This window comes from Balearica regulorum, chromosome 3, assembly GCF_011004875.1.
Source record: "Balearica regulorum gibbericeps isolate bBalReg1 chromosome 3, bBalReg1.pri, whole genome shotgun sequence".
In the NCBI taxonomy this organism is placed as follows: Eukaryota; Metazoa; Chordata; class Aves; order Gruiformes; family Gruidae; genus Balearica; species Balearica regulorum.
This window is the reverse complement of record NC_046186.1, coordinates 75341603-75355456: the sequence shown is the minus strand read 5'-3', so window position 1 is coordinate 75355456 and position 13854 is coordinate 75341603. Positions and strand designations below refer to the sequence as shown.

Here is a 13854-nt window from a genome sequence, read left to right as displayed (position 1 = left end):
ATGAACCAGGACTGTAACAGGGTGCTGCTCCCGGCAGCTCATCCTAGCCTTTTCCCCCTCTGCCCAGCCTTGGGAGCCTTCCAGTCCTGGTGCAATGGCAGACCCTGCAGAGCTGACAGTGCTGTCCCGGTGATGTGTCATCCCAGGCATTATCACCTTCCAGTGCTTTGGGTGTTTAATAGACTCAGCTCTTGCCACTCTCTATTCAGGGAAGCTGCTTTTCATTCCACAGAGCCTGACTGCAAATGTGTTTTCACAGACAGGGAATATTGTGTGTCAGGGTACTCAGATGACTGCCACCTGCATTTATTTTTCTCCACAGCACCCAGGCCATGGAGTTGGCATTCTGTTCCCCAATTTCTAACTTGAAGTGGTGGATACTCACAGGTGCCCTTCACCCTGCAACAGCTTGCAGCCTGCCCTCCATGCAGGAGGGCCTCCGTATGGGCACAGCCCAGCTTCTCCCCCCTCCCCCCCCATCTTTCCGCCACGTTTGCCTCTATAAGGGATGACAAGAAGTCAGCCTAGACGCCGGCGGCTCTCAGGGGACGGGAGTTACCCTGCGCCCCTTTCCCCGGGCCGCCGCTTCCTCCGACTACCCCCTCAGAGCCGGCCGCCCTTCCGCCCCGAGCGCCGTCTCCCCTCGCTCCTCAGCAGCAGAGCGGCACCGAGGGCCGTGGCGAAGCCCTCCCGCTCAGCCTCCGCCGGGCGGCACCCCGAGGGGCAGCTGAGGACGGCGCTTTGCGGGGAGGGGTCGCCCTTCCCCACCGCCCCGGGAGGAAGTGACATGGCGCTGACGGGCGGGGGAGGCGAGGGGCGCCCTTTTCCTCCCGGAGCCGCCCGGCGGGTGGAGCCTGGCGGCCCCGCCCGAGCCGGCCGCCTCTCGGCGCGTGCAAACTAGTGGCAGTTGGTGCGGCTCGGCTGCAGCCCGCCCGCGCGCTCCCGGCGCCTCAACGCGGCACGCATGCCAAGGCCCGGCGGCGCCAGGTACGTGCTCTTCCCCTGGCGGCCAGCGAGCTCCTCAGGTGCGGGGCTGCCCTTCTCCAGCCGGCGTGGTGCCCCATTCGGAAAAAAAACAGCCCCAAAACAGACCTGCCCCAGCCCCCTCCCCAAAACAACCGCCCCCGGCGTGCCGTAGCGGCGAGGCGAGGGGCCGGCAGCCGCCGCCGTGGTGTGCGAGCGAGGCGGGGCGGGAGGCGGGCTGCGGACAGAAGTTCCCTGATCTATTCGCCGCCGGGCCGGGTCTCTCCCGCCGCCACCCGGCCCCGTCGCGCCGTTTCTCCCGCGGCAGCCGAGAATTTTCCTGCCGCCCGCGGGCCCCCTTTGTGTGGCGAGCGCGGCTCGCGCCGGGGTTTCCGTGGAAACGGCAGAGCTGCGGCGGCCTTGCCCCGCTGCCCGCCCCCCCCCCCCCCCGTCCTCCTCCGCCGGCGGGCGCGGGGCGCTGCCGGGCGGGCGGTCGCGGCGGCCCTTTCCACTTTCGGTCTTCCCCTCTCGCAGCGGCGGGGGTGGCGGGGGAGGGGGCGGGTAGGGCGGTTGCCGTGGAAACTGGCGGGTGCGATCGCCTGTTTGCTGCCTCCTCCCCGAAGGCGCCTCTCCATAGCGAGCGGGCGAAGCGCGCCCTGATCGCCGGAGGGGTTCGGAGGGGACGTGCGAGTGCCCGGTCACAGGTCGCGGTGGCTGGTTTTTTTCCGTGGTACGTACAAGTCCGTGAGCTGAGGCAGCGTAAGCGGTGGTTAGGCGGAGGAGAGGGGGAGTCTGCCTCCCTGGTGATGTGTTCACGTGTTGTAGGAGCTCTGCTTTTCATGTCCCTGTGTCTCGTCATAAAGATATTTAAGCCGAATTAAATAATGGCAACAAACTGACTTAAGGTGTGTCGGCTGATATCATGCGGTGCAAACTCCAAGGGGGGGGTATTGTTTAACTAAGACTCCTTCGTGGCATTTATTTCAACAAGTGAGCACTCGCTCCTATGGCTGAACAGACAACCAAGAAAAGAGTCTGAACAATGTCACACGGACACTTCTGGTCTTTGTTACGCGTTTCTAAGAGTTGTAAGTTTTCAAGACCACGTGCAGACATCTAAGAATGACGTACCTTATGCAGGTGCTTGTCTGGGAGGAGGGCAACCTTGCTGCTACGTGCAAGCTTAAAATACTTTACAAGAGGTGGAAGGATGCAAGAAACTCTCCCTCTTTAAAAAAAAAAAAAATCCCCCGAGCATTTCTTTAAAAATAGTGATGTGTCCAGCCCAGGAACTTGTACCAGGCGATTGTAGCCTCAGCTTGTACTGATAATCACACTCAGAGTGAGTTGCAAAAGAGTTAAAAGCTGGTGGAGTAGAGAAACTATTGCGGAACAACTTAAGCTGAAATTTGCAGCCTTTTTTCTTCTCTAACTTCTTATGTGAATGATACATTTACTGTAAACGTACAGAGGTCTGTTTATAGTGTGTCAGGACTACCTCTGTATAAATACTAACTGCATGGATCACTAGAATAGTTGATGTGCTGTAAATGTTTGTTGTCATTTACTGACCAGCAGCTTTCTGTAGCTGTTTGTATCTGATCTAATGCTGTGTTTTTCCAAATACTATGGATTAAAATAAATCTTGATTCAATTTAGGAATTTGTGTAAATATTATGCATAGCTTTGCTCTTTCCTATTAATGTTCTGCATAACAATTCCTGAATAAGCTGTATCTAAAAATGAAACTTTAACTGTGTTTTATGGAAGATAAATGTCCAAGATTCACGTGGAAGAACATATTGGGAAAACCTGCAAAGAACGGAGGAAGTATTGTAAGCTGCTGATGGATAAAGGTTGCTCTTGAGCAAAGTTTAGTTGTGTTGTTGGCAAGCGCTTAAAGAACAGATTTTAGTAAGACCTTTACAAGAAGGTCTAAGCATTGTATTTTAGGAGTGGAGAAACTGCACAGAGAGGTCAGCATTTGCCCAGAGTCACAGAACAGAGAATGCTGTGCCCAGAGCTCAGTAATTAACTGTGTTTCTTGAAACTCAGTAGGTGTCAGCTTGGTGGGGAGGTTTTTTTTTTTTTTTCTCCAGTAAGTCTTGCTCTGTCCAGTGAAAATCCAGAGGCACTGAAGCAGTGTCCATCTTCTCTCTGGAGTGAGGCATGCTTTCCTGGAATGACAGTTGTACATCGTTCACAGTTTAATGTGCTTACTGTACCATAACAGAGAAGAGCTGCTCTGCAGGACAAGAGTTCTCTTGCAGGTGATGGATGAGGATCCTATGACTGTGCTCTGCCCTGCTGAAAAGAGGTAGTTTATTGTTTTCTGTTGTATACCCTGACTTTATTGCTGGAAGGTGAAGACTGCAAATGCCCCTTGAAATCTCTTTAACACAGGAAGATGCTGTGCTGAGGTTAGCAAGATGATATTCTTGTGTCACAAAAGTTCACTTGTGGCCCTTAGAACTTGTATTAGTAACTTGGTCTTAAATTTTTAAAAGTCAAATGTCCACTGTGTGATATAGAAGAACACTTGCCTAACTAGTTGCATTACTACTAGTGCTGTTGGTACATCCTGATAGGGAGCAGATGAACAAGAAGGTAACAACACACTGTAGTGCACTGTGCACGTGCTTTAGCCAGTGAAAGCTTTTCTAACTGTGGGCCTCCCTCATTAGAGAAAATGTTCTATGAGTCAAGGCAACTGTCTCCTCAGGTATGTTTGATTTAGCTGTGGGCTAATGCAGTGGGCTTTTTTGTAAGGAAACTAGAAATGTGACTGAGGGCAGTAGTACCCTGTATGCTTTGTTCCTTTTCAGCACTGGTATGTGGCAGCTGAGTATGTGTCTGTTCCCAGGTGCTTTGTCTGCAGGGTGGTTTCCCCCAGTGATTCAGTTCCAGGTATTTTGGAACGTTTGCCCACCAGTCTGCTGTTTGGTGGTCTTAAGCTCATTGCCATCTGACTCTGTGGTGAGTACCCTCATCACCTCTGACTAACGTTCCTGTGCTTCTCAGAAACTGCTGACTCACTTCATTTTCGTGGCTTTTTCCCCTGCCCTCTTCCAGTGCCTTGGACTAGAGATGTGGTAGGGTCAAGGTAAGGTCAGGGAAAGAGGAAATGGAAATGAATGAGAGTAACTGTGTGTTGTGGCAAGGTTGAAGGTGCTGTAAAGACCCCCTCTTTGATAATGTGAGAAAAAGATGATGGCTATAATGGATTTCTTGAAAAGGTACATAAATCAAGAATTGGGCAGAGCAGTCTAATAACTGTAGTGAGCCCACAGTTGGGAGATGCTGGGTTATGCTCCTAGTAGTGGTCTGCTCTTCATTTTGAACTTAAAGCCTTTTTATTTATATGCCTCCATTTTCACCTTCAGCCCTTCTATCTGTCTGGTTATATTCTGCCACAAAGAGTTTGACACTGAAGTTGTTTTCTGCTGCTTGCAGAAGAGCTGACCTTGCTTGAGGTTTCTGCTGTAGCAGAAATACAGAAGCAGGGAAAGGCAATTAACCAGTTCTAGGCTGGAAAGAAGTCAGAAGTACTGGTGACTGAGAGAGATTTTACTTGCCAGGTTAGGAGCTGCAGGCAGAGACAAGCACAGTGATTTCACATATATGTGTGACCGTTTCTTAAAGTCTGAAAAAATTTGACATGCACCGGAGTTGCTTTTAATCTGATCAATAAAGTTAAATTTCAATTACATTTTTCTAGCAGGATCCAGGTGAATGAAAATGTTTGCATATGCAGAATCAGTTGGCAGATAATGCAAGTTTTTCACCTATCAGAAAAAGGAGACGACCTGACTTAAAACTTGCTTTTAAAGACAAGGAAAGAATGTATTTGGGGGAAACCTATGTGTAGAAATGGCACATGATTTTTAATCCATTTTAAGTGACAACTACTGTGTGAAAGTTCAACTGTGCAGCTTTTCCCCATCTCCACATTCTCCCTGTCTTCATACATCATAGTTTGCCTCTTCTTGCCATGTTTTTCAGCACTTTGGAAAATACCATGACTACAGATGCTGCTTTGCAATTCTGGAAGGTCTGGAAGCATTCTGTCTGCAGCAGCCTACACCTGCACTTGAATCATTTATGAGGTTTTCCCTCTTCAAGTCACAGGTGGTTTGTCAAGGCTTAACAAGGCTTTAGGGTTTTCTGTTGTGCTGAGGATATGTTTAGACAGTGCAGAAACTGGCATAAACTTTTTTTTTTGGTCCCCAACCTTGATCTAGTATTAGTGAAAATTACCATAAAACAATGCAGTAACATCAGTGTTGCCAAATGTGCAGATTGTAGGCAGGAGTGATACCACTATCTTCCCACAACCAACAAATAAAAACAAGTATCTAGAGGATCAAAGTAATTGAAAGACACTGTCTGTTCTTGTTGCCCAACAATGGTAGAGGTGCAGTAAGGTTATAGCTAAGCAGAAGGATAACTAGGAAAGTGCTATTCCCAAGTCCATTGAGCCTTCAGTGTGTCACTGTTTTTTCACATACCTATGCCTGTACCTCTAAGAGTGTGCATAAATACTGCATTTTTCCCAAGATGGAGACAGGGAAAAGCTTCATTCTGAATTTAAGCCTTGTAAAACTCTCAAATTTATTTGAAGTTAGCAGGACAAATGCTCAAAGCCAGGTTTTTAAAAGGATTTAGGCACCTGTTGTGCAGAGATGTAGAAATTCCAGGTATATGTTGATCCTTAATTTAGTGCAAAATTTATAAAAATGTTACTGGATTCTTACCAGCATGTTTAGGAATTGTAATATCTGCACACTTGCCATCCAGTAAGGTAAATGCTGTTGGATCAAGCACTGTCTCTGAATGATTTTGTTGGAAGTTTAAGGTGGTTTTGACTATCCCTGACCTTAGGTGCCGAGAATACAAGTTCATTGATTAGTTTTATCACATTTGTCTGTTTTTGAGGGATGTTTTCTAAAAAACAAGGACTATTGAAGCTGGTTGAGAGATTTCTTTTTGCTTCAACAGGATTTGAATCAGGTCCAAAATAAAACCTCCCTTTATTATTGGACTTGATAAATCCAATGCCTGTGATAAAGGCTTTTATTCTCTTGACGTTCTCAAATTAAATCAGGCTGTTAAGGGACTGATGATCGAGGAGAATGAGGAGGCTGAAAGTATTCTGAGTTCATGGTGTGGCAAAACAGTTCTGAACACTCATGTCTTAGAGGCAGAGGTGAGTGAAAACTGACGTGGAATGTGACTGCTGAAATGTGGGTAAAACAGTCACCGTGTTTATTTGGATTTTTACCTGACATCTGGATGTCTGATTGTTTTGCGTGGGGATGCAGCTGAACCTTTCACTGAAGCAGGCATCTTATTTTTTTGGAACCATACCAACCACATCTCTGATGTAAGATGTGTTTTTCTAAGTATTGGGTGTTACCTCTTTAAGGCAGGAGTTGGTTTTCTTTGAATAATAAATCTGGAAGCTTCCCTGCCACATCCATTCTTCATTTAAACTATTTTCTACAGAAATTAAGTATTTTCTAATGCTTCTGAATAAATATTAATATCCTGTGTAACCTTGTCTTGGTGTGGCTACATCTTGTGTATGCATTGTCATTTCCAATTTTGGGATGTGATTTTCATAGAGGAGAAATTCGGCTACTTCATAGTCTTCAGTATCATGTGATAGAATACAGCCAAATTAAGTGAATACTTGGAGGTTAAAAAAAAAAATCTTGCACATCTTTTTCTGCTTAACATTTCCTTAGTATTCAAAGAGCATACTAATGAATGTTATTTCCTATTAATTAAAAATATGCAAATGGTTAGCTGAAGGAGGCAGTCTACTGTCACAGAAGATCAAAAAACCTAACAGCTCACTTGGAGTTGTAATCAGGTGGATGGCATTTTTCATTTTCAGCACTGTTAACAACACCTTATGATTTGTACTGGAAGCTTTTGGATCCCCTCACAGATGAGGTCAGTGCTGTTCCCTCATAACCCTGTGATTAGGAAGCATGGAGGGTGCGGTCTGTCGCGTGTACCACCTGTGTCTGTGGCAGTGTTGCCAGCGCGGCTCAGATCCACCAAGTGGGAGAATGTGGGGTTTTTTTCCATCAGGCCATACAACTGCTTGGAAAGAGACACTATTTTAAAAGTATTTATACTGTTTTTTGGGGGGACAGTAGAAAATATATCAGTTGACAGTCTGGTAGTGGAAGTCCCACTTGTAAACCAGTGGTACTGCTACCATGGTGTTTTTCCCAGCTCAGTGACTTATGCCCTATCTCTGCCACTTTCCAGATCTTTTTTTAAGATTTTTGCTGCCACAAATCCTATATTGTTCATTAGTTGCATTTTCTGACTTTCTTGAATAAACAAAACAAGAGCCACACAAGTTAGGAAATAGACTTCTAGGAAAAGAGTTGGAGACTGACCAAAATAACGAAAATGTAAATCACAATTCCAGAAAATATAAAGAGATCACTTTATGGGAGTGCACCAAGGAAAGAAAATTATCCTTTTTCCAATGCTGATGATTTTTGTCTTCTGATTGTTGTCCTTGAAGCATCCAGCAATGCCTTTAATTCCTTCTTGGGTAGGAATAATGAGGTGTATGTTTTTGTGTGTGTGCCCACAATACTGTTGGCTTGATACTAAAGTTGTAAATTCTGCTTTATAGTACAGAGCTGTCCAAGCTGCTGAACACTTGTTTTTCATTTTTTAAGGAATGGAGTAAGGAAGGGAAAGTAGAATTCATTAGATAATCAGCACATACATCCTGGTTTGAACCATCTCCTGCATTTATACCTGTTACATCATCTGCTGCCACTGAAGATCCTTATGGTATGTGTCTGTTCCCTCTCTGCTCTCTATGGGGCCTGTCAGAAGTTGTTGTAAGGAAAACTTGAGCATGGGCAAGTAAAAGAGGATGAAAACTACCGTTTTATGTTAAAAGCTGGAGTCTGGGCAATCAGCAGGTCCTGGTTCTTGAGTTGGCTCTGTCATGGTTTTGCAATGTAACTGTTGCAAGCTCTCTAGCAGTGTTGTTCTGATTTCCTGGTGTGTAACACTGGGGCAGCAAGACAGATCTTGCCAGCCTTACTTCAGTGGTGTCTTCTAAGTGGCTGGAGCTTTTCATATGAAAGGGCATGGATAAATCCAGGAAAGAATTGACAAAAATTCACACTGTTTTCTAATCATATCCATAAAGGATTTGATCTTGCATATAGGAATGGACTTGCTTGTGCTCTTAAGTCTGCTGAGTGGATGTGAAACTTCCCTACCTGGATACAGCTGTTTACATCTGTGAGTGGTGTGGAAAGCTGTCTGTTGCAGAACTGGAGTTAGGAGGTGATACTTCTGTAATGTAATTTTGGAACTATCTCATTGTGGGTAAGAATAGGAGGATTAAATACTTTAAACATCTGCTCTGTGTTTCCTTGTTGCCTTATGCCTAAAGCTGATGTGGATGCAGGGGAAGTATTTTGTCTGTGTAGGTGCTTCCTGCACCTTGTGCTGACCCTTTGCATTGCTGTGAATATAACTTACAGTTCTTTAAAACAAGATGAGTGATGGTGTTTGACAAGCATAAACCATGAGTCTTCATAGGAGAGACTTCCTTTCCAAAGCTTATCAGGAGAATGTTTGGGCTCCCAACACAATTAAAAAAAAAAAAAAAGCAACCCTGGTTTTATACCAGCTCCTGAACGATCCTTTATCTGCCTCTCTGCCTCTCTCCATTTCCCCGTTTCTTCAGGCTCTTCTAAAATAAATGTTTTTGTAGTAGCCATTGAAGAACTCAGTAGCTATTGTGTACTGTGTTGAATCTGTTCCTGATATGCTCTCTGCAGAGGTGATCAACCATAGTGCTGTGTGCCCTTGATGCTGGGTAAATACCATGATGTATGTGGCAACATCCTGCTGTCATGTCCCTGCTGCCTCTGTGGTTTTTAATGGGTTAATTTCCCATGCACATGAGCAATGTTGTGGATCTCACAATTGAGATTTTCCACGGGCCGTGCATGAAGGATCAATGGCTTAACTGGATGCACTCTGATCTCTGTACCTCAAATGTACGGTTGCCTTGAACAATACCTTGACTGTTCTGTTCACTAACTCATGTATCATGAACACAAAAGCATATGTGCTTATATCCATATATATATATTTTTTTTTGAGAAAATCTAGTTCGTTGCAGACATTTAGATCCTGTTTATTTGATAAGCCACCTGTACTTTGCAGCAAGCCAGATCACCCACTGAAGTGACTTGGTAGAAACACATTTTGGGGGGTTTGTTTTTTATAGAGGTAGTTACCAGATGACAATAACGTATGGGCCTGGTTACCTTTGAGCACTTGATGTTGCCTGTGAGAGCAAATACTAAATTGACTATGAGCACATGATATATAGTTACTTGTCCTAGACTGTTTGTTGTTGTTCACCCTGGTTATTTTTTGAGGAACTATCCAGGACGCTTATATTTGTGTGACAGCATAGCCCACATCCTGTTTAGATTCTCGGTATACTTTCTTGTAAATTTTTGTTTGCTATTTAGTCCTGCTCCCTTGCTTAGTCCCTAAATTTGACTTGTGTTTGTTGTGTTGCCCTTGTTGGCAACACAAGTAACTTGTTAGATTAATGAACTCAGATAAAGCAAAAGATGAAGTAGAAGGACTTTGTAGTACCCAGAACTGAACTCTAGGGCTGAACTCTGATAGACTCCTCCAGGTCTTAAATATCTTAATGTAGCTCTTTCTTCTTCCCAAGTAAATTGCAGATATAGTGCTTTGGAGAAATACATATATCTGTGAATGCATTAAAATACAGAAACTTGGGAGGGAAGCAGTTGAAGAGCAACCCTTGGCATGCTGGAAAGTAGCAACTTGCCTTCCACTGCTATTTTTTTGTGAACTTGATGTTCTGCACTTGAGACCACTGCTCTATTTCACCCCAACATATTTTTTGAGAATCTGTGCAGGAGCTTGGAATGGAAGTGCTTAATTTCAAGGGGGTTTACCCTTGAAATAAATGCCTCCCTCAGCATCAAGCCCTGCAGTCCCTAAACACTGCATGTCCAGGAGTTCTGTATTGTCTTGTATTTAAGCCCAGCTCCTACCATTTCCTTGTTCAGCTCCCTCCTCTCTGAATATTTCATGCTCTTGGAAGAAGGAGCAAGACTGAACTTCTCACAAGAACTTGGTCAGTGGCTCCCCGTCTTTCCCTCTCCTTCCCAGACAATGCGTGCCTCTCCGAAGCTGCTGTTGTCCCCCTTGCCTCGCTACATAAACACTTTCTTTTCTATGTGGTAAAGGGTCAAGTACTGAGGCTGTCAAGAGCTAACAGCAGCTATGCTGTGCATTTTACCAGCAGAGAATTTGCATACGTGGATAGAGAACTTGTGTCCTGGCAGGCACGCAGAGTTTGCATAGCTGTCTTGCTCTACATTAGATCACAGCAGGAAGAAAATAAAAAAGGGGAAGAGGAAAGCATTATTATATGGTAACCATATCAAAAAATCCTGCGTTGCTTTCATTTCTTCAGTTTATCCTCTGTGATGCTAATTATCTCTGTGCTCAATAGAAAATAAAAATTCAGTTTTATAGCAAGTCTATAAATTGGAAATCCTAAAACTTGCTGGTAAGTGGTATTAATTCTGCAGTTTTTGAAATGGCCAAACTGACTGATCTCCCCTTTGTAGCAGTATGTGTTAGAAAATATGCAGTTCAGGAATGCACGACTTGGGGAAAGCCTAAAAACATTACGTTCTCTTAACTTTGGGGGAAGCGCTTAAGATATGCTCAGATTCTTCCCTGATTTGGGACTTACTCTGAGGAGGTGTGGTGAGTTGACCTTGGCTGGCTGCCAGGTGCACATCAAACTGCTGCCTTGCTCCCCTTCCTCAGCAGGATAGGGGAAGAAAATAAGATGAAGAAGCTCATGGGTTGAGATGAGGACAGGGAGATCACTCACCAGTTACCATCGTGGGCAAAACAGACTCCACTTGAGGAAGATTAATTTAATTTATTGCCAATTGATAACAGAGTAGGACAGTGAGAAACAGAGACAAAACTAAAACCACCTTCCCCCCACAACCCCTCTTCCCAGGCTGAACTCACTCCTGACTCTTGTAACCCTCCTTGACCCCTGCTGCACCCCAAGCAGCATAGGGGGATAGGGGAAAGGGTTGCAGTCAGTCTGTAACTGTTCCTCTCTGCCATTCCTTCTTCCTTGCTCTGTTCCCCTACTCCTCCTGGGGTCCCTCCCACAGCGTACAGTCCTTCAGGAACAGACTGCTCCAGCCTGAGTCCCCCACGGGTTGCAATTCCTGTCAGAAAACGAGCTCCTGAGTGGGCTCCTCTTTGTGGGTTGCAGCTTTCTTCAGAGCAACTGCTGCATCATGGGGTCTTCCATGGGCTGCAGGTGGATATCTGCTCCACCACGGTCCTACATGGGCTGCAGCAGGACAACCTGCTTCACCACAGGCTGCACGAGAATATCTGCTCCGGTGCCTGGCGCATCTCCTCCCCCTCCTTCACTGACCTTGGTGTCTGCAGAGATGTTTCTCTTATGTTTTTCTAACTCCTCACTTACAGCTGCTATGCAGCATTTTCTACCCTTTCTGAAATGTCTTATCACAGAAGTACCACCAGCATCACTGATGGGTTCAGCTTTGGCCTGTGGCAAGTCCCTTCTGGAGCTGGCAGGAACTGCCTCTGATGTGGGTGGCAGCTCCAGGTGTCTTCTCACAGAAGCCATTCCTGCATCTCCCCCCACTACCAAAACCTTGTCATGTAAACCCAACACAAGAGGTAATACTCTAGTAGTTGCCTTTGGGGAGGTGGGAAGTAATTCAAACCCTAATTAAGCATGAGGCAAATAAATGGATAATTCTTCCTTCAGACTTGGGTTTTGGGTTTTTTTGGTGTGTTGCATGTACAGATATATTTTCCTTGAAGACGAACATATGCATGGATCCAGCCTTACATTTGCTAACTTTTGACACTCACTAACAGAAGAAGAGCACAATGGCTTCCTGTGACTTGCCTTGCATATATATTTCATGTACAGAAGCATTGTTAAAATGGACTCTGAAATGAAGTACAGTGCTGATATCTGTGCTATTCTGATGGCAACTGAAATTCACTTAGAGGCGTTACTGACACTGCTGTAATGTGACCTGAGCATTTTCATAGTCTTGGTCTCTGTAACTCATCTATCCAAGGATCTGGTTTAGATGAGAAAATGCAAGAATGGGCATCATCATCGTCATCTGCTTAGTTGTTCTTACCTTGCAGCAAAGCATTTAAGGACTTCATCAAAGAGTGGACATAAGTGAAAGCCTTTGCATAGGCTTGAAATACACTGTTTTGAAAATAACCAGGTATAGTGCTGTCTTGCCTCTATTTTTAAGTATGGACAATATTAGCTTAGTCTAGATGCTGTCAGATAGGTACCACATTGCTTTCCACACTCTCAAGGACTCTTATTTACTACATACACTTCAGACAAAGTGGGTGACAGTTCTTCGCTTCGTTCTTGTGCTTTCTGTAAAAGTGCAAACAGTAGTTGTGTTCTTTACAAGATCACTAGTTGTAGTCTCGAAACTCTTACAGACTTTGAAGTATAAAGTAGCACTGTTAATTGGCAGCAGCCTCTGCTGGAAGAGAGGTGTTCACCTTGCATATCACTAGTGTAACATTGCCTTTTCTTCTTTGTCCTCCTGGTCAGTTATCCTAAGCAGAAGGAAGTGCTGAGAGTAGGCGAAGTAGAAAACACAATGTATCTTGCTGAAGAATGAAACCTGGGGCGGAATGAATATTCGTGGAGTTTGCTTTTAAACCTGATCCTGTGATCTCTTAGTTACATTAATAAATGCTTGTTGACTTGCTTCCTAGTCAAGCAAGTCAACCTAGACAGACATTTGAGGTTTGAGTCTTTTGTTTTATATCCAGAGGAAGACTGTTATTAAAGAATGTCCCTATCTTTTTTTTTTTGATGCTCTGGCAGGCCGTTTTCTCCTAACTCATTTTAAGGGGTGTTTGATAGAAGAGAGCTTCTTGGCAGCTCTCCGATCTTAATAGCTTCTGAGCAAATGCATTGATTGGCCTTTTTGTTTTCAAAAGATTGCTCTAATTTTCAGTCATTATCTATAAGGAAATCAGTGTAATTCATTGAACCAGCATCATGGATTAAGAATTAAAGACGTGATTCTTTTATCACTTAAGCTGGTGTTATGTTGATGTTACCCATGAGGAACTTTAGTAAGACAAAGAGTGATTGGAAGAAGTTCCTATGAACTCTTAAAAAGCAGGCTTCTAGATGTCTTTCATAAGCTCAGAATTGATTCTTGAAAATAAATTTCTACTTTTTTGATGCATGTACCAAGAATACACTTCCTTTCTTGGAGGTTGGATAATGAAAACAGTCCAAAAAGCATCATATTAAAAAAAATCTTCTAAGAATGACCTTTTTCCTGTGAAACAGAACACTTAGCTAGCACTCTGTATACAATGTTTGGGTTGCAAATTTTGTAGGGAAAACAGCTTGCATTTAATCAGAAGAGAAAATTAATCTCTCTAGTCTACTTACTTTTCAGAAAAGCAAAATTTAAGCAGTGGCTTTAATTTCTTGTTCCTTTTACAAGCAAGTTAGGTTAGATGCATTTCAGTGGTGTTGCCTAAGTAGATTTAGTTTGCCTTTAAAACATGTTTTAGAAGCTTTACAGAACTGAAATTTGATGGCTAAGGCATGAAAGTGAGGAATAAGTTACTTTCATGCGTTCCATTGTGGCTTCATAAAATTGTAAGACAGTAATTATGTTTTATCAGGGTCATCTCACCTTTGTTTATTTTAATTCTGTGAAGTTTTGTTTTAAAGACCCAGTATGAAGTAAATGATTCACATAAACA

At 44.2% G+C, this 13854-nt stretch overlaps 1 protein-coding gene across 16 annotated transcripts in view; it reads left to right on the top strand.

Moving 5' to 3' along the window:
• Positions 1–838: 838 nt before the first annotated feature.
• Positions 839–13854, top strand: part of AGPAT4 (1-acylglycerol-3-phosphate O-acyltransferase 4) — an 81987-nt gene continuing 68971 nt past the window's right edge. For 2 of the 16 annotated variants that reach the window (XM_075748523.1, XM_075748513.1), the window contains exons 1-2: positions 841–987; positions 7671–7788. The gene's annotated coding sequence lies outside the window, so the exon portion shown is untranslated. The other 14 variants (XM_075748525.1, XM_075748533.1, XM_075748521.1 and 11 more) reach the window with 13 other exon arrangements.